Raw genomic sequence first — 18,940 nt, forward strand, 5'->3', positions numbered from 1 at the left:
AATTGACTAGAAAGACTTCCTTCTGCTGTCAGGGAAACTTATTAATGAAGGCAGAACCTGCACAGCAGCTCCCCTCTGTCCATCTTAACTCAGTGATCAGATCTAAATCTGCCTTGGGGAAATGAAAACAATGGTTGTGGCCAGTGCTTGCAAACCCCAAGTTTAAAAGTAACCAGGGAAGAAAGAAGAAGCCGCTGAACTGACAGCTGTGGGATACTCCTTGAGCAGAAATCGAGCAAAGGTGGTGGCCAGAGAGGAAAGCACAAACCAAAGCTGCCAGCCGTGGCTCCAGATCTGGTTGGTAGGGACTGCAGACGTGTCCAAGGTATCATGGGGGGAAAGGAGGGCAGGGCTGGGCATTCCCGGGGTCAATCAACTTACCCTGACACTGTGACAGGGAAGGCCACTTTTTCTGCCCATCTCTCAATGCTATTCATTCCCACAGCTATTCCCTGAGTTATGACCCTCAGTCTCTTTCACCTGGATGTTACTGGACTTAATTGGTTTCCACTCCATTTTCCAAATCTGCTTCAAGTTCACAGACTTATCAGATTATTCATCCTTAAGGATGGCTTTGGTGACTTCAACTTCTCACCTCCAAAGTCTTTGATGGGTTCTAATTGCTCATCAAATACAACCTAGAGTCCTCATTTTGGCACCAAAGTCTACTCAGTATGGGTCCAACTTGTCTTTCCAATACTGTATGTGTGTTAATTGCTCGGTTGTGTCTGACTCTTTGCAACCCCGTGGACAGTGTAGCCCGCCAGGCTGCTCTGTCTATGGAATTCTCCAGGCAAGAATACTGAAGTGGATAGTCATTCCCTTCTCCAGGGGATCTTCCCAACCCAGGGGTCAAATTGAGGTCTCCTCCATTGCAGGCAGATTCTTTACTGTCTGAGCCACCAGGAAAGCCCCTTTCCAATACTATCATCTAATTATTCTCAGTCTGTCACTCAGACAATAAACACCTACTCAATATCAGATGGTGTTTCAGATACTGCAGCCTGAGCGGACAACAAGACAGATGAGTATTTGCTTCAACGGCTTTTTAACTCTAGTGCATGACATCAGAAAATAAACAAATACGCTAATAAATAGTGTCATCCAAGGAGATGAAAAGTCCTCCATTGTCATCTTAACCAAAAAGCTAAAGGCACTGAGCCTGAAGCAGGGAGTTCCAAAGAAACCAATGTTTATTCAGCCTCTATCATAGGCCAGATGTGATGATAGCCCTTTGAGGAAGCTATTCCCCTTTAGGTTAAACAGGTATTTTTCTACCTGCTGTTTTCCAGCCTCCTCTCTGCCATGCTCCAATGACCAGGAAAAGAATAGAATAGAGAAAAAATAGGAAAAGAAGAAATCCATGGCGACAAAGGGATCAGAAAAGTAGGATGGCGGAGCAAAGAATGAAAGATATCAACAATTTTTTGACAATGGGTAGCAGGCTGGAGTGTTAATGATGAGCAGACTGAAGAGCTGACATCTGAGAGCCTGCAGAGGGGTTTGCCAATGAGAAGTGAGAGGCAGTCCCTGGAAGCCTTAGGTGATCGTGAGTACCAGAGTCCTGAGAGCATGGATCAGGAGTGAGGTGCACACAGGGAGATGAGTTAAGGAGCATTGGACCTCCAGATCTTCTTTATTCTGTGCAGCCAAATGACTATACTTCTCCAACCTGGCAAAAAGCTTTGTCTTCTGGAGAAATTAAGTGAGGGAAGTGCTATATTAGGGACAACAGGTGAGGGTGAAGGTAAAGAGATGCATTGTGGAAAAAAGATATGATAAAGTACACTCAGAATTCTTCCAGTGGCTACTCCTCTTCTCTATTCCCTCAACTCTGTCAGGAGCTGGGAGGACTGTGCTCTGGGAAAGACTATCTCCAGAGAAAAGCCCTGTGGACACTGACATCTGACAGTCTCAAAGATGTGGGTCCTGCCATACAGACTAGTGGGCCCAAGATGTTGACAACCCACATATATGGAATTTCCAGTCAGATTTTAGTGCCTCATCCTAAAGGACCACCGAGGATCACCACACATTTGGGGAAAACTTAAAAGCAGTGCCCAAACTATCAGGGAAAGAAATTCAGAGGAAAAGAAAGCAACACAGGGAGCAGAAGAAAAATATGAGGGAAAAGAATCCCTGTCAAATCTGTGGAAAGAGAATACTTTTCATTTCTTGTATTTCAGAAACAAGAACAGGATACTATTTTTCTTCCTAAGGAACATTATCGTAACAGGAAAGAACTCTTGAAAGATAAAGTTATTGTGACCAAAATTTTAAAAAGATCAATTGAAGATTTGTGAAATAAAAAATGAATGTATTTCCTATGAAGTGTGAAAGCAGAAGAAAGTGAAATGGAAGGGAAAAGACAAACATATTTGAAGTAAGTGACTGTATTTTATTGAACCATTACAATAGCTGTGTAGGTTAGGTGGAATTTCTTCTATTTTGTCAGAGAAACTGAGGCTTCGGGGAGCTTTAGTAATCTTCTCAAGATCACACATAGTGAAATGGCAGAGCTGGAATGTGACCCAAGTCTTAGGACTCGAAAGCCATGTGCGTCTGCTCAGCTGTCCCCTCAGAAAAGCAGTGGAGAAGGCAATGGCACTCCACTCCAGTACTCTTACCTGGAGAATCCCAGGGATGGGGGAGCCTGGTGGGTCGCCGTCTATGGGGTCGTACAGAGTCGGACACGACTGAAGCAACTTAGCAGCAGCAGCAGCAGTATAAAAGCAGACTCAGCAGAGACCTGGAAGGTGGGTTGGGAACTGAGACAGCAGTTTTAGTGAAAGGCATAATATTTACACCTTTCTGCTCCGTGGTAACTCTAAGACCCATGCTTTCCCAAAGTTTTTTGTGATTATTTAAGAGAGATATCACACAGAGTGTACAGGGCCCCAAAATATGGTTCTTCTCTTTTCTTATCTGCAGCTGAGCTAGAATCCCAGTAACTCTTTGTCCTGGGATTCTATCTGATAAACTTATGAGCATTCAAAACACACAGTTGTCCTTTGATCAGACTTAGTGGGGCATTTTCATAAAGTGACAGTGGCATCTAGAAGATGGTTCTATATCAGACCTTTCATCCAGGTGGATTAGGCATGTATTCATGCCTTGACATGTATTTCAAGTCAGGGGAAAATGTAGTGTCAGAGGAAGCATAATCAATGACAACTGGGACTGGCATGTCTTCTGATTTACGGGCCCCAGTTCAGCTGCTGATCATGGACAGTGGAAGGAGATAAGACCCTCAGCAGAACTGTCTCTCATTTCCTGGGAGAAAAGAGAATGGAAGAGAAAACTCAGGCTTCTTATGGATCAAAGGAGGCCTAATAAGATAGATGGTGTGAGGTTCTACAGTCCATAGAAGTTTCCACTCTTTTGCCTTTCTTTCCTCTGTCTCCCTTCCTTTACTCCCTCCCTCCCTTCTTCCCACCTTCCTTCCTTCATTTTTTCCTTTCTTCTTTCCTTTTTTCCTCCCTCCTTCCCTCTTTCCTTAAAGGAGGCAGAAGACAGAGCTCAACACAATCACCTTGATTATCAATACAGATTAGTTTGAGGACATGACTTATATACATGACAGCAGTGGGCTTCCAGACACTGGCCTAGAAGAGAGAGGCGAGATGGATCTCAGAAGGGTTGGCTGGCTGATATATCACTGAGTCCATTCCTGGGACAGAGACGTCATCCACCCCTCCTGTCTAGGGAAGAGTGGGTAAGGAAAGGAGGAGGCATGCTATGCTAGTCAGTGCTCCTCCCCACAGAAGGAAGCCTCAGAAGTAGGGACTACGGTCCCTCTAGGTTACAAGTAAACATTGGCATAAAAGATATTTCATGGGGTGGGGTGGAACATTGTGAAGTACCCGGGAGACAGGGCTTTTGCTGAGGGATGGGTAAGAGCACTGGGGTTTTCGTTTTCTTTTTGCTCCGTTCCTGGGGTATGTTTTGATAAATGCTTGGCAACTCTGAAATGATTAATTTCTACTTCTTTCTACTGCTGCTGCTGCTGCTAAGTCGCTTCAGTCATGTCTGACTCTGTGCGACCCCAGAGACGGCAGCCCACCAGGCTCCCCCGTCCTTGGGATTCTCCAGGCAAAAGTGCTGGAGTGGGGTGCCACTGCCTTCTCTGTCTTTCTACTAGTAGCTGGGAATCTTGTAGATATCACTATACCATCCCCGGCCATTTATTCTATCATCTTGAGTTCCATCTGGCCTGTCTGGAAGCTGGGCATAGCTCTGGCTGCCTCGTTCACCTTCCAGGGTGGCTGTAGGGATCAAAATGCAACATTGCTGTGAAAAAGCATCACAAACACTTAATAATGCCGAAGATTGTCCCAGTGGTATCCAGTATGGCTCCAGACTTCTCCTCCACAGCTCTGTTCACGGATACTTCTGCATATGTGCTTCCTGTCTGGTCCACAGAGACTCTCAGGAGAACACCCTCCATGGCCTTCCATGGCCACAGATAGGCATCCTCTGTCCTCCATTCTGCCCCCGCTCTAAATACCTTGTGCTTTGGTAACAGGGAGCAACCTGCCCTGCTACAACCAAAAGGAAAGAAAGAAAAAGAGAGATAAGAAAAACACACAAAGACAAACAAACAAAAAAAACCCATATTCTGTACCTCTAGCTCAGAAATGGCACAGAGAGGGAGGTCTTAAGACAGAGAGATTAACTTTCTCCAAAAGCCAGTGTACCTGGGAATACACAGCAAGACACAATAGGCTGAGCAAATATTAGACAAATATTCCTTTTCTGCATGGCCCACTTTGCTGGAGATGAATGGCTCGACTTCTCAAACACTCTCAGAGCAAACCCAGCCTGCCTGGCTTCAAGATCAATATCACTTGTCTTTCTTTCCTTCCCACCTCTCCCTCCTTTTCTAATTTCTAAAGCAAATGTATACAAAATATTTATCTAGAATAGAGGCACTTAGAAAAGCAAACTGTGCAGAGTTGATGATCTGAGACCCCAGTCTTTATTTCTCTGTGGGCTGGTACCTGTCTGGGCTCCAACCTGGACTTGCAATGCAGAAATACCTGGGGAAGGCTTGTGGCACTTCCCTGGTTCCAAGATGATGCTCTTTGGAGCCCTTTGACTCCTCCAGGCACAGGTGGGGAGGATGGGGTTGGGTAAGGAGCTATGGACTCAGAAGAGCAGAGAGCAGAGATGTGCTCTAAGAAAAAGCTTAGTGGATTTAGGTTGAATGTGAAAAAATGTTGTCCAGTGGATACTGCTTGACTCTGAAATAAAGTGAAATGTGAAGGAAGGCTGTAGAATGACTTCCTGAGGTCCAAAGAGAGAAGGGGGAGGGGAAGGGTCACGGGTGAGAGATGGTGCCTACAAATAAATGAAGACAGGATTGTCTTGGGGCAGGAATACATCCACTGTGACCTTTAGGTGTCCCTGTCTGCTGGAACCAGATCGTGAGAAGCCGTCACTGGATGGTACCTTATGGTCGTGGTGCTTTATCAACAGTTGAAGGAAAAGGCTCAGAGACATACAGGGAGTTTTCTGGTGTCACATAGCAAGGAAGTGATGCGGCTAGGATTGCAGGCTTGCTCTGAGCCCTAGGCTGCCCAGCTGAGTCCTAACTGCCTGTGCCTTCCCCTTCTGGGCTCAGTTGTCTCTGAGCTCCCAGCATAAGCTGGTTCTGCCCTGAAAAGACTGGTCCCCTGGGTCAGGAGCTAAAGGAATGCTCTAAGTTAGAGCATCCCTATGCATCACCCCAGCCCAACAACACAATGTGTGTTACATGTCTTCATGTATTGAGATGCTGCTGATGCTGCTACCAAGTCGCTTCAGTCATGTCAGACTCTGTACGACCCCATAGACGGCAGCCCACCAGGCTTCCCCGTCCCTGAGATTCTCCAGGCAATAACACTGGAGTGGGTTGCCATTTCCTTCTCCAATGCATGAAAGTGAAAAGTGAAAGTGAAGTTGCTCAGTCGTGTCCGAACTCTTAGCGACCCCATGGACTGTAGCCCACCAGGCTCCTCCATCCATGGGATTTTCCAGGCAAGAGTACTGGAGTGGGGTGCCATTGCCTTCTCTGATTGAGATGCTAGTCTCTTCCAAATATGCTCTCTCTGCCCCAATCCTGGTCTTTCATGGTCCTAGCTTCTTCTTTTTTTCCACTGCCTAAGGCAAAGGTCCCAGCATGCCTTTCTGATGAGTCTGTTTGCATTAGGGCAAAAATGGGTGGAAGTAGCATTTTCTCATGGCTCCAGGCCTCATAGGACAGTGGACTCTAGGATGTGACATTCGCATTTTTCCTGCAGGAGGAAGAGGGATTTTCATCTTTTCTCTGGAAGAAGAAATGACAGGAAAGCCACAGCAGCCAGGGCTGGAAGACAGACTGTGGTTTCTCATCATTAGAAAAATTAAAGTATACAGACAGAAATGTGGTTTTGCTCCATAACTGTATCCTGTCAACTAAATATTTCATTTAGACCTAATGCCTGAGCCAAATGAGAATCTCGAGCAAAACTGCACTATTAGAATACACTTAATTATTGATTCAGCCAGGCAAAAAATAAAAAATAAAGAAACCGGGCGGTACTCTAATTCCTCTTATCAAGCATCTCGAGTGCTAATATGCACTTGAACAGCTGCTATTATCCTGGGGAGCCCACTGCCTTCAGCTGCAAAATGTACAACTTCACACCAGCCACATGGAGCCAGACTGAAAGCGACAACGGAAACACATCCTTTTTTTCCAGGCTCAATTCCTCTCTCGGGGAGAGGAGGGGGCAGAGGTCCTATGGTCAGCACCAAAAGGGAAGCCTCCCCTTTCACTTCTTTCTGACTTCTTATCTCATATGTATAGAAAATATCATATTATTTCAGTGGTTCCCAACCCAGAATTTATAGACGTGACCCAAAATACTGCTCCTGTGCTATCTAAATGTCCTCTCTGTCACTTGATTAAAATTAACAAAGACAATGGTTTATGATCCTAGCACTAAAAGGGACTGTGGGCACCATCTGATTCAACCCTTTCATTGACGCAGATGGAATTATTGAGACTAGGAGGCTGAGGTGATGAGTCCAAGGACCCATAGTGTCAGTGGGAGTAACAGAACTCATTTAGTTTCATCTAAAACATGTTGTTGGTGATGGGAGAGGAAAGAGAGTAGAGAGGAGTTGGAAGGGGAATATGGAGGTATTGTTAGCTGTGATGTGTGTGTGTGTGTGGCTGGATGATGCTGTGTTATATAATGTGTCTGTAAAAAGACATTGCTGGTATGTCAGTTTCAAAAACTCGAAAATGCAACTTTTTTTTATACTTTTTTTTCTAGCCATATTATATAACTTCTCTTCTTATAGCTTTATTATTTTAGCCGCTATAATTCCTCTATTTATCCATTCACTTATCCATCATTCCATTCACAAAGCTGCCATTCAGTTTCACCTCTTTTCTCCCTCCCTCCCTCTGGTCCTTCCTTCCTTCCCTCCTCCCTTCCTTCCCTCCATCTGTCTGTCCATCCATCCAGCTACCCATCCATTTATTTATCCCAGAAGCACCTATTGAAGCCTTACCAAGTACAAGATATTGAAGCATAATTCTTCGCAAGTAATACTGCTTTGTTAAGAGTGTCTTCCTACAAGCATCCTGGGGGAAAGCACTGTGTTCTAAGTCACTTAACAGAACCAAAATATGGGGTTTTCTGACGGATATGTGCCCAGTGAGACATTTATGACCAAAACTGAGGAAATTTAAACGTCTCCTGAAGACGGAGGTGGTAGAACTAACAAGTAGGAAGGAGCCTACAAAGACCATCTTGTTCCTACCTCAGCTTTCAGGGTAGCTTTTGACCTAAATCCTACCATCTTGGCAAAATGGCCTCTTTAATGTTCCCATGGATGGTGTGAATTCAAGTTTCCCTTGCTTTGGGGTGACCAAAGGTGTCAGTTTGCCCAGGACTGAGATTTCCCATCAAATGAGAGTGGCACCTTCTTCCTTTGTTAAAACAGCTCCTTCTATTTATAGGAGGAGCTGTTATCTTGCTTTTATTTATACACATCTTTCTTAACTCAAGTCCTGCCACCTCTACAGAGATGTACGTAGCTCCTTTTCCTTTTTTAAAATGTCATTGCAATTGGACTCCTTGCCAGACCACTCGTATTTGTACAGTGAAGTTACACTGGGCAGTCCTTTTCACTAGTGTATGAACATCACTGTGGAATCTCTAGCTACACTGGAAATGTCTCAGGTGAAGGGACTTGCCTAAATTCTGTCTTGTGTCCTGTTTACTGCAGCTCTTGCAGAAGAAAATTCTCCACTCTGTCTAACCCAATTCCTTCCTGCTGAATTTGGTCTTGAATTTCCTACTTTTTCCTCAGAAAAGATAGCCAGGAAGTCATCGTCCCACTGATGCTAGTCTTTCTAAAACATCGAGTCAATGACTAAAACCCTTCCTGTCCTTTCTATCTTCTTCATGAGTGTCTTTCCTTTGGTCTGTCCTCCGAGGGGCCATTTCTTTTCCACGTTGTCTCTTGTTTTCCTTTGCATTCTTTAAACGAGGAGTCCAGGCTGGACATGGTGTCTAAAGGGAGACTGGCCAAGGGACGTGGCTGCTGTGAGCCCGGGGGGCCAACGGGCCAGGTGCTGACAAGCTCTGTCACACAGTCTTGTGGAGGAAGGAGGAAGGAAAAGGCCTGGGGAGATCTAAGCCACAGCACTCTGCCTCTCAGAAGGACTGGCATGCATGGACCCAGCTTTCCTTGGGAAATCCCCACCTACTGCCACCAGTAGAGTCTGTGATTGCTGGTCTTGCCCTGACACTCACTTTGGCTGCCTGAGGGAGTGATGCTTCTTCTTTGCGTGCTGATGTAAAAGAAAATGCCCACAGAGGCCTGAGGGACATAGGAAGCAACAGACAGTTTGTAGTGTTAGGAAAACAACACTGGAGATGCAGAGGTTGGGAAAAAGAAAATCGATGGCTTGTGAAGACTATGCTGGGCAATTAGGACTGGGAGCCTGGCTCTTGCCTGTGGCTGCTTGGTTGCTGTGAGTTGTGGCTGGATTTGTGTTATTTTATGGCTCCTGAAAAGTGTGTTTCTGAACCCCCTCCCATTTCAAACCAGGAGGAAACTATGGAGGCAGTTAAGGGCTCTTACAGGAGTGTGGTAGGTCGATGGCAAAAATGACCACATTTTTTGTATTCATGCCTTTTGCAATGTGACTTTGCAATTCTATCAGTTTTCCTATCCCTTAAATCTGGACTGAACTTTAAAGAAACTCATTTGCCAATAAAATGCAGCTGAAGTGACAGGGTCCCAGTTCTAAGTCTAGAACTCAAGAGCTTTCGTGTGCTTCTCTCTCCTGTGAAGACGGCACTGCCATGTATAAAGCCTGAGCTAGCTTGCTGAATGATGAGAGGTATGTGGCCCTGTCACTCCAGTACTACAGCCAACAGCCAACCGCCAGACACAAATGAGGCATCCTGGACAAGCTGTCTCCCAGCCTACGCACCAGCTGACCACAGTCTCATGAGTGAACCCAGCCAAGATCAGCCAAGCCTGGCCCAAATCAGAGCTACCCAGTGGACTTACGGGTTTGTGAGGAATAATAAAGGTTTGTTGTTTCAACTCACTGAGTTTGGGGCAATTTGCTATGTAGCAAGAGCGAACTGGTACAGGGATTGGGAGGGTGAAGGGGAAAGAGGTATTGTCTATAATAGATCCTAAGGGAATTAGAACAAATCTAGTTCCTAACTGCACACAGGAATCTCCATGATGTGGACTCCTTACATCTTTGACTTTACTTCTTGCTACTAATATCCCCTTCCCTCCCGATTTGCCTAGCTCCTCCCTCCCCTATACACACACTAAGCTTCAGCCTTCCTGGGCTCTTTGTAACAGTTTGAGCTCTGCTTTCAATTCTACCCTTTCCCCTTCCTGGTACACTGTCCCATTTCTTACCTTCTTTCCTTTGTCTGATTCCTGCTCAGTCCTCGGGCTTCAGCTTAGCGGTCTCTTCCATATATTATTACCTTGTCTCTGTTCCTTAGCTCTCTTTAATGTTGTCTCTTTTAACACTTGCCACATTATATTGAGGTCTGAATGTCCCTCTGTCCTTCAAGGACCATTGTTCTCTGATTCAGAAAGTATAGAAGCTAAGGTCCAAACTCTGAAAAATTAAATCGTGTGGTTGAGCATCCACATATTTGAAAGCACCAGGTGATTCTGATACGCAGTCAGGGCTGAGAACTACTGTAGGTCTAGTCTATTTGTGAAAGGTGTGTGTGAAGGGGGTGGTCACTGGCATCCAAGTCTGCAGCTACTCCTCCACTTCTCTTCGGTTCTGTTTGGAGTTTCATCTGTGACCAACCATGGTCTGGAATTTCAGGGTTCTTTACTTTCTCAGTGCCATGCTCTGCTGTCATCCTGGTCTCAGCAGAGAAGTAATATGAAGAAGATGAGGTTTCTCTTTGTTGTCCTGTCCAATAATTCACACAAAACCACAAACAGAGGCTATTTTGGTATCACATATTTTAATGAAGGGTTAAAAGGCAAGGCAGAGGAGTAGCACACAGTGAAGAATTTAGAACAAATTCTAGCTTGGCTTGAAAAGTTCCTGGGATTTTCCCACCACCATCACCTTCTCTGACTTTTGCCTCTTCTTGGTGTTGGGTTCTTTTCCCAAATGTGTTTGGCTTTCCCAATTTATATTCCTTCTAGTATCTTTACTCTTTCTGCTTGGGCTACCTAAATGGATCAAAACTCCTCTTTAAAATGCAGAGCAGGGGGACTTCCCTGGTGGTCCCGGGGTTAAGAATTCACCTTACAATGCAGCAAACACAGGCTTGATCCCTGAAGGGAACTAAGAACTCACTCAGAACCCACTAGCAACTTCTGGATTCGCTCCTCCTTGGCAGGTCAGGATCTGGGCCTGACTTTTTTCCACATATGACCCATCAAGGTGTATTGCTAAACAGAAGAGAGCTCTTTACTTTTCTTGAATTCTGCCTCAAGCGTTAACAGAAAAGTCATTGTTTTCTCTACTACCTATAATCTTTGCCTGACTACTTATCTATCTCCGCAGTGAACAGTGAGCCACTTAGGGGTTGGTTCAGATGATCGTGTTCACCAACGGGTTCTCAGAGCCAAGCTCAGGTCAGCGGAGGCCCTCAAGCAATATTTGTTGCATGAATGATGCTTGAATGAAAGAAGGCAAGGGATTGTATGAACCAATTTAAAGCTCAGCCAAGGAGTGTGTCTGAGCCTGTCAGAGGGGAAACGCTTGATGGGGGGATCCTTGAAGACTACCAAGGGTCAGAAACTGGGGAAGTGCAGTTCAACTGTCAGATCTATTAGGAAAAAGTTGGTATTGAAATAAGCCAAGCTAAAGTGTCCTAAAATGAATAGCTTAGAATGAAGGAGGGAACAAAAGCAAGGGTGAGGGTGGGAAAAAGTGAGAGACAGACTCAAGGACTGAGGGATCCATAAGTCATGTGGACCTTTTGCTACAGGGACAGAGGGCAGGAGGACTAGAGCAAAGCTGGGGAGGGCAATGGGTACTTCATCCCCCAAACCTTTATTTCAGAATCATTTCCCTTTTATCTAGTACAAATTTAGATGTGTATATTTGCACATACACATCATACACACACTTATGTATGGATCCCTTGGATCAGACTTTTAAGATCAGATGTGGCTGAGGAAACCAGAATTGAAAGAGACACGTGTACCCCAATGTTCATCACAGCACTGTTTATAATAGCCAGGACATGGAAACAACCTAGATGTCCATCAGCAAATGAATGGATAGGAAAGCTGTGGTACATATACACAATGGAGTATTACTCAGCCATTACAAAGAATACATTTGAATCAGTTCTAATGAGGTGGATGAAACTGAAGCCTATTATACAGACTGAAGTAAGCCAGAAAGAAAAACACCAATACAGTATACTAACACATATATATGGAATTTAGAAAGATGGTAACGATAACCCTATATGCGAGACAGCAAAAGAGACACAGATGCATACAACAGTCTTCTGGACTCTGTGGGAGAAGGTGAGGGTGGGAAGATCTGAGAGAATAGCATTGAAACACGTATATTATATATGAAACAGATTACCAGTCCAGGTTCCATGCATGAGACAGGGTCTTCAGGGCTGGTGCACTGGGATGACCCAGGGGGATGGGATGGGGAGGAAGGTGGGAGGGGGGTTCAGGATGGGGAACACATGTAAACCCATGGCTGATTCATATCAATGTATGGCAAAAACCACTACAATATTGTAAAGTAATCAGCCTCCAACTAAAATAAAAAAAAAGAAATGTATTAAAAATATATATATATATATTAGGTGTGAGAATGCATCTGACAGTCACAGCAATTGTTTTCCCTTCTGTAACAGAAGGAGCGTGATGGAGTGCTTAAGAGAACTAAGTTTTGGACTCAGTACCTAGTGCCGGCTCTACCTCTCAGCAATTATAGTACTTCAGGATGGGAAACTGCTGGACTCCTAGCTTCTGCAAGTCTTAAAAGTCGAATCACATCATCTCCTGCACAGGTTTACTAGGAACCTTAGCCAGAGAAAATCTGTAAGGCACTTAGCATAGCCCTTGCCCTCAGTGAATGAAACTATGTTTAACAAATGCTCTCTGACTGTTGCCTCTGTGTCTGATGCTTTGCTAGGCTGGAGGCACATGAAGAATAAAGCTGTAGTCAGAGGAGTTGGTGGGTAAAGACACCCTGTATGCATTTCTCTTGTATATACTATCTGAGGCCAGGAGGTAGCCACTGGGGTTTATCCTGAGTCTTGCATCCAAGTATCTTTTTTAAATACTTGGTTTCTGAAGGCACTGGTGACCTTGGACCCAGAGAAGAAAAAGGTACCTCTTTCCAGGAGAGATAGTCATCCACGGGATAGTCCATTCAGTCACATGCTAGGCTTTCCTAGATTTCCCCACCGTCCAAAAACCAGTGAGGTCTGACCTTGCAAGATGGGCTGAGCAGCCCTGAACAGTGTGACTGCTGCTGAGGACGGGCCCATTCATAACCAGGCACAGACAGACCCGTTAGTGACATTGCTGCAGGCGGGCTATTACTTACAATATACTTAGTGTCGCTTTACCAAAATGGATGGGACGCAGTGTTGGGAGAGGAGTCCTGAATCTGACCAAGAAGAAAATAAGTTACCGCAGTGGCGGGCTGGTCTAGGGAGTCAGAGAGCAAGGGTAGGGGTTGCCATTGAAGTTGGGTCCTCCCTATGCAGTGTAATTATTTTCCTTTTTTGATAAATGTCCAAGTTTGAAGTTTCCATGGAAGGATCTGATGCGAGATTCAATATTTGCTTGGGGAAAAAGTGGACAGGGTTGCAGTGAAAGTAAGAGTTATACAGGAGAAAGAGCACTGGGGGTTAGAGACAATGGTGGCATGGCCATGTGGAGCAGGCAATGCAAACTGTACTGGAAACTTCTCAAAGTCCTTCTGTCTACATAGCTAGTCTATTTCTGCCAACTTAAGGGTCTAGAGGAGAGTGAAAAAGTTGGCTTAAAACTCAACATTCAGAAAATTAAGATCATGGATCCAATCCCATCACTTCATGGCAAACAGATGGGGAAACAGTAGAAACAGTGAGAGACTTTATTTTGGGGGGCTCCAAAATTGCTGTAGATGGTGACTGCCGCCATGATATTAAAAGATGCTTACTCTTTGGAAGGAAAGTTATGACCAAACTAGACAGCATATTAAGAAGCAGAGACATTACTTTGCCAACAAATGTCCATCTAGTCAGTTCAGTTGAGTTCAGTCGCTCACTTGTGTCCAACTTTTGTGACCCCATGAATTAACAGCATGGCAGGCCTCCCTGTCTATCACCAACTCCCGGAGTTCACTCAAACTCATGTCCATCGAGTCGGTGATACCATCCAGCCATCTCATCCTCTGTCTTCCCCTTCTCCTCCTGTCCCCAGTCCCTCCCAGCATCAGAGTCTTTTCTAATGAGTCAACTCTTTGCATGAGGTGGCCAAAGTATTAGAGTTTCAGCTTTAGCATCAGTCCTTCCAAAGAACACCCAGGACTGATCTCCTTTAGGATGGACTGGTTGGATCTCCTTGCAGTCCAAGGGACTCTCAAGACTCTTCTCCAACACCACAGTTCAAAAGCATCAATTCTTTGACCCTCAGCTTTCTTCACAGTCCAACTCTCACATCCATACATGACCACTGGAAAAACCATAGCCTTGACTAGATGGACCTTCATTGGCAAAGTAATGTCTCTGCTTTTCAATATGCTATCTCAGTTGGTCATAACTTTCCTTCCAAGGAGTAGGTGTCGTTGAATTTCATGGCTGCAATCACTGTCTACAGTGATTTTGGAGCCCCAAATAATAAAGTCTGCCACTGTTTCCACTTTTCCCCCATCTGTTTCCCATGAAGTGATGGGACCAGATGCCATGATCTTAGTTTTCTGAATGTTGAGCTTTAAGCCAACTTTTTCACTCTCCACTTTCACTTTCATCAAGAAGTGTTTTAGTTCCTCTTCACTTTCTGCCATAAGGGTGGTGTCATCTGCATATCTGAGGTTATTGATATTTCTCCCAGCAATCTTGATTCCAGCTTCTGCTTCTTCCAGCCCAGCATTTCTCATGATGTACTCTGCAGATAAGTTAAATAAGCAGGGTGACAATATACAGCCTTGACGTACTCCGTTTCCTATTTGGAACCAGTCTGTTGTTCCATGTCCAGTTCTAACTCTTGCTTCCTGATCTGCATATAGGTTTCTCAAGAGACAGGTCAGGTGGTCTGGTATTCCCATCTCTTTCAGAATTTTCCACAGTTTATTGTGATCCACACAGTCAAAGGCTTTGGCATAGTCAATAAAGCAGAAATAGATGTTTTTCTGGAACTCTCTTGCTGTTTCGATGATCCAGCAGATGTTGGCAATTTGATCTCTGGTTCCTCTGCCTTTTCTAAAACCAGCTTGAACATCTGGAAGTTCATGGTTCATGTATTGCTGAAGCCTGGCTTGGAGAATTTTGAGCATTACTAGTGTGTGAGATGAGTGCAATCGTGTGGTAGTTTGAGCATTCTTTGGCATTGGCTTTCTTTGGGATTGGAATGAAAACTGACCTTTTCCAGTCCTGTGGCCACTGCTGAGTTTTCCAAATTTGCTGGCATATTGAGTGCAGCACTTTCACAGCATCATCTTTCAGGATTTTAAATAGCTCAACTAGAATTCCATCACCTACATAGCTTTGTTCGTAGTGATGCTACCTAAGGCCCACTTGACTTCACATTCCAGGATGTCTGGCTCTAGGTGGCTATGGTTTTTCCTGTGGTCATGTATGGGTGTGAGAATTGGACTATAAAGAAAGCTGAGCGCCGAAGAATTGATGTTTTTGAATTGTGGTGTTTGAGAAGACTCTTGAGAGTCCCTTGGACTGCAAGGAGATCCAACCAGTGCATCCTAAAGGAGATCAGTCCTGAGTGTTAATTGGAAGGACTGATGTTGAAGCTGAAATTCCAATAGTTTGGCCACCTGATGCAAAGAACTGACTCATTTGAAAAGACCCTGATGTTGTGAAAGATTGAAGGCAGGAGGAGAGGGGACAACAGAGGATGAGATGGTTGGATGGCATCACTGATTCAATGAACATGAATTTGAGTAGACTCTGGGAGTTGATGATGGACAAGGAGGCCTGGCATGTTACAGTCCATGGGGTCACAAAGAGTCAGACATGACTGAGCGACTGAACTGAACTGAACTGAACTGAAGGGTCTACTCAGCAGTCTTCAAAGGTCAGAAAAGCTTCCCCCCAAAAACCACTATATGCAACTCTGGGTTCTCTGCTAAGACTTTTTAAACTCTCAAGTTCTAAACCCAATTGTGATTTCTTTTCACTCAGGGAGTTCTTTTCCCCATGGGAACCAAGCCAGTCAATCCTAAAGAAAATTAACCCAGAATACTCATTGGAAGGACTGATGCTGAAGCTGAAGTTCCAGTACTTTGCCATTTGATGCAAAGGGTCAACTATTGGGAAAGACCCTGATGCTAGAAAAGGAGGCAAAAGGAGATGGAAGGATTGAAGGCAAAAGGAGAAGGGAGTAGCAGAGGATAAGATGGTTAGATAGCATCACTGACTCAATGGACACAAATCTGAGCAAACTCTAGGAGATAGAGGAGGACAGGGGAGCTTGGCATGCTGTGGTCCGTAGGGCTGTAAAGAGATGAACATGACTTAGTGACTGAAAAACAACACACCATCTAAAAACTCTAGAAAGATATAAGTAGATGGATTTCCCATTCTCCTCCAACCTTGTCCTCATTCTAGGTCCCTTGGAGATCATCAGGAATGTCAAAGGCACAAGAAATATATGTGAACTCTGGCTTCTGAGAAGTATTTTATGGCCAATCCCTGGATAGGCTAAAACTCTAGTGACCAGTTTGAGTCCTACCTCCCCAGTGAAGTCTTCCATGAACTCCTTGACCCGTTTTGTTTTTTCTGTACTTGCTAAGAGGGTGGTAGTTGTGGAACTTAAGAGTATGGGCCTGTGTGAGGCAAATGGGCTCCAACCTAAGGTCTACAATCTTTGAGTTGTGTAAGCTTACTTATTCTTTAGGCTTCAGATGCTCCATATAAAACAGATTAATCATAGTGTGCTTTTCACAAAGTGGTTATGATTATTGAGAGAAAGTGTGTGTAAGATACTTAGCACTGTGAGCACTCAATAAAGAGTGCTGTTTTTCTTTATTTCTTTATTTTCAGAATCAGGAAGCATCTGACAACTCTGTTCCAGGGATGAAGTGACTGAAGTTTTAACTCCAGCTTCATCACTAAAGAGCAGGGTGACCTTGGATCAGTCATTAACCTTTCCATTTTTAAACTTATAAAATTGAGATGATAATTTCCCAGATTTGCTATGAGGATCAAAAGATAAAATGGATGGTGGAGTGCTTTGAAAGGTATTGAGATGGAGGATATTAAAAATTGGGAAGCATCTGCTGAGAGATTGTCTAACCCAGCCTTCCACCAGTCATTGAGACTTGGTATGGAACTTTCATTAATGGGAAAATCACTCTCAGCCACACCGTTTTGTTGTTGGCAAATGCATGGATTTTTAAACATTATTTTTAGAATTTTATTTAACTAATATTCAGATCAGATCAGTCGCTCAGTCGTGTCTGACTCTTTGCGACCCCATGAATTGCAGCATGCCAGGCCTCCCTGTCCATCACCAACTCCCAGAGTTTACTCAGACTCATGTCCATCAAGTCGGTGATACCATCCAGCCATCTCATCCTCTGTCATCCCCTTCTCTTCCTGTCCCCAATCCCTCCCAGCATCAGAGTCTTTTCCAATGAGTCAACTCTTCGCATCAGGTGGCCAAAGTATTAGAGTTCCAGCTTTAGCATCAGTCCTTCCAGTGAACACCCAGGACTGATCTCCTTTAGAATGGTCTGGTTGCATCTCCTTGCAGTCCAAGGGACTCTCAAGACTCTTCTCCAACACCACAGTTCAAAAGCATCAATTCTTCGGCGCTCAGCTTTCTTCACAGTCCAATTCTCACATCCATACATGACTACTGGAAAAACCATAGCCTTGACTAGATGGACCTTTGTTGGCAAAATAATGTCTCTGCTTTTGAATATGCTATCTAGGTTAGTCATAACTTTCCTTCCAAGGAGGTAAGTGTCTTTTAATTTCATGGCTGCAATCACCATCTGCAGTGATTTTGGAGCCTCCCAAAAATAAAGTCTGACACTGTTTCCACATCTATTTGCCATGAAGTGATGGGACAAGATGCCATGATCTTCATTTTCTAAATGTTGAGCTTTAAGCCAACTTTTTCACTCTCCTCTTTCACTTTCATCAAGAGGCTTTTGAGTTCCTCTTCACTTTCTGCCATAAGGGTGGTGTCACCTGCATATCTGAGGTTATTGATATTTCTCCCAACAATCTTGATTCCAGCTTGTGCTTCTTCCAGCCCAGCGTTTCTCATGATGTACTTTGCATATAAGTTAAATAAGCAAGGTGACAATATACAGCCTTGACATACTCCTTTTCCTATTTGGAAACAGTCTGTTGTTCCATGTCCAGTTCTAACTCTTGCTTCCTGACCTGCATATAGGTTTCTCAAAAGGCAGGTCAGGTGGGCTGGTATTCCCATCTCTTTCAGAATTTTCCAGTTTATTGTGATCCACACAGTCAAAGGCTTTGGCATAGTCAATAAAACAGAAATAGATATTTTTCTGAAACTCTCTTGCTGTTTCGATGATCCAGCAGATGTTGGCAATTTGATCTCTGGTTCCTCTGCCTTTTCTAAAACCAGCTTGAACATCTGGAAGTTCATGGTTCATGTATTGCTGAAGCCTGGCTTGGAGAATTTTGAGCATTATATGGTATCCATTTTGGGGCCAGCTATTATGATTTCTCTGAGAGCAAAGTAGTAAACCAGGTACATATGGTGCCTGTTTTCATGGATCATGTATATGGTGCCATTTGGGGAAGATATTCCATTCATTGAAGTTAATTGGGGTTTCTGTAACTTTCAACAACTGATTAATCCTTCCCTATCAATTAATAACCACCACCATCTCCCCAAACACACACACACACAAGGCTTCTGAGTTTCAGCTTTCTTCAACTGTTCCTCATGACTTATGAGTTAGGATGAGCACCCTCTTCCTCTGTCTTCCACCACCAGAGATTAGAGTGATAATAAATTGGCATTTTGTTCCAGAGTTATTTTTCCAAGTAAATAATATATTAGTTAGGGTAACTCTTGCTGCTGTAACAAATAAGTCCCCCAAATCTGGCTTAGCACAATAGAAATTTGTTTTCTTATTCACTTAACAACTTAATTCTGGAACCCATTGCTGATGGTATTTAGAGTTCAAAGTCCTTTAGTAAGTTTCTGTTCATGCCTAGGGACTTTGAAACCCTCTGCATTTGGCTGGTGAATTAGAAAAAAGAGA

The sequence above is a fragment of the Bos grunniens genome, chromosome 15, assembly GCF_055505025.1.
Source record: "Bos grunniens cultivar Pamir isolate PY7600 chromosome 15, Bosgru_T2T1.0, whole genome shotgun sequence".
NCBI classification, from domain to species: Eukaryota; Metazoa; Chordata; class Mammalia; order Artiodactyla; family Bovidae; genus Bos; species Bos grunniens.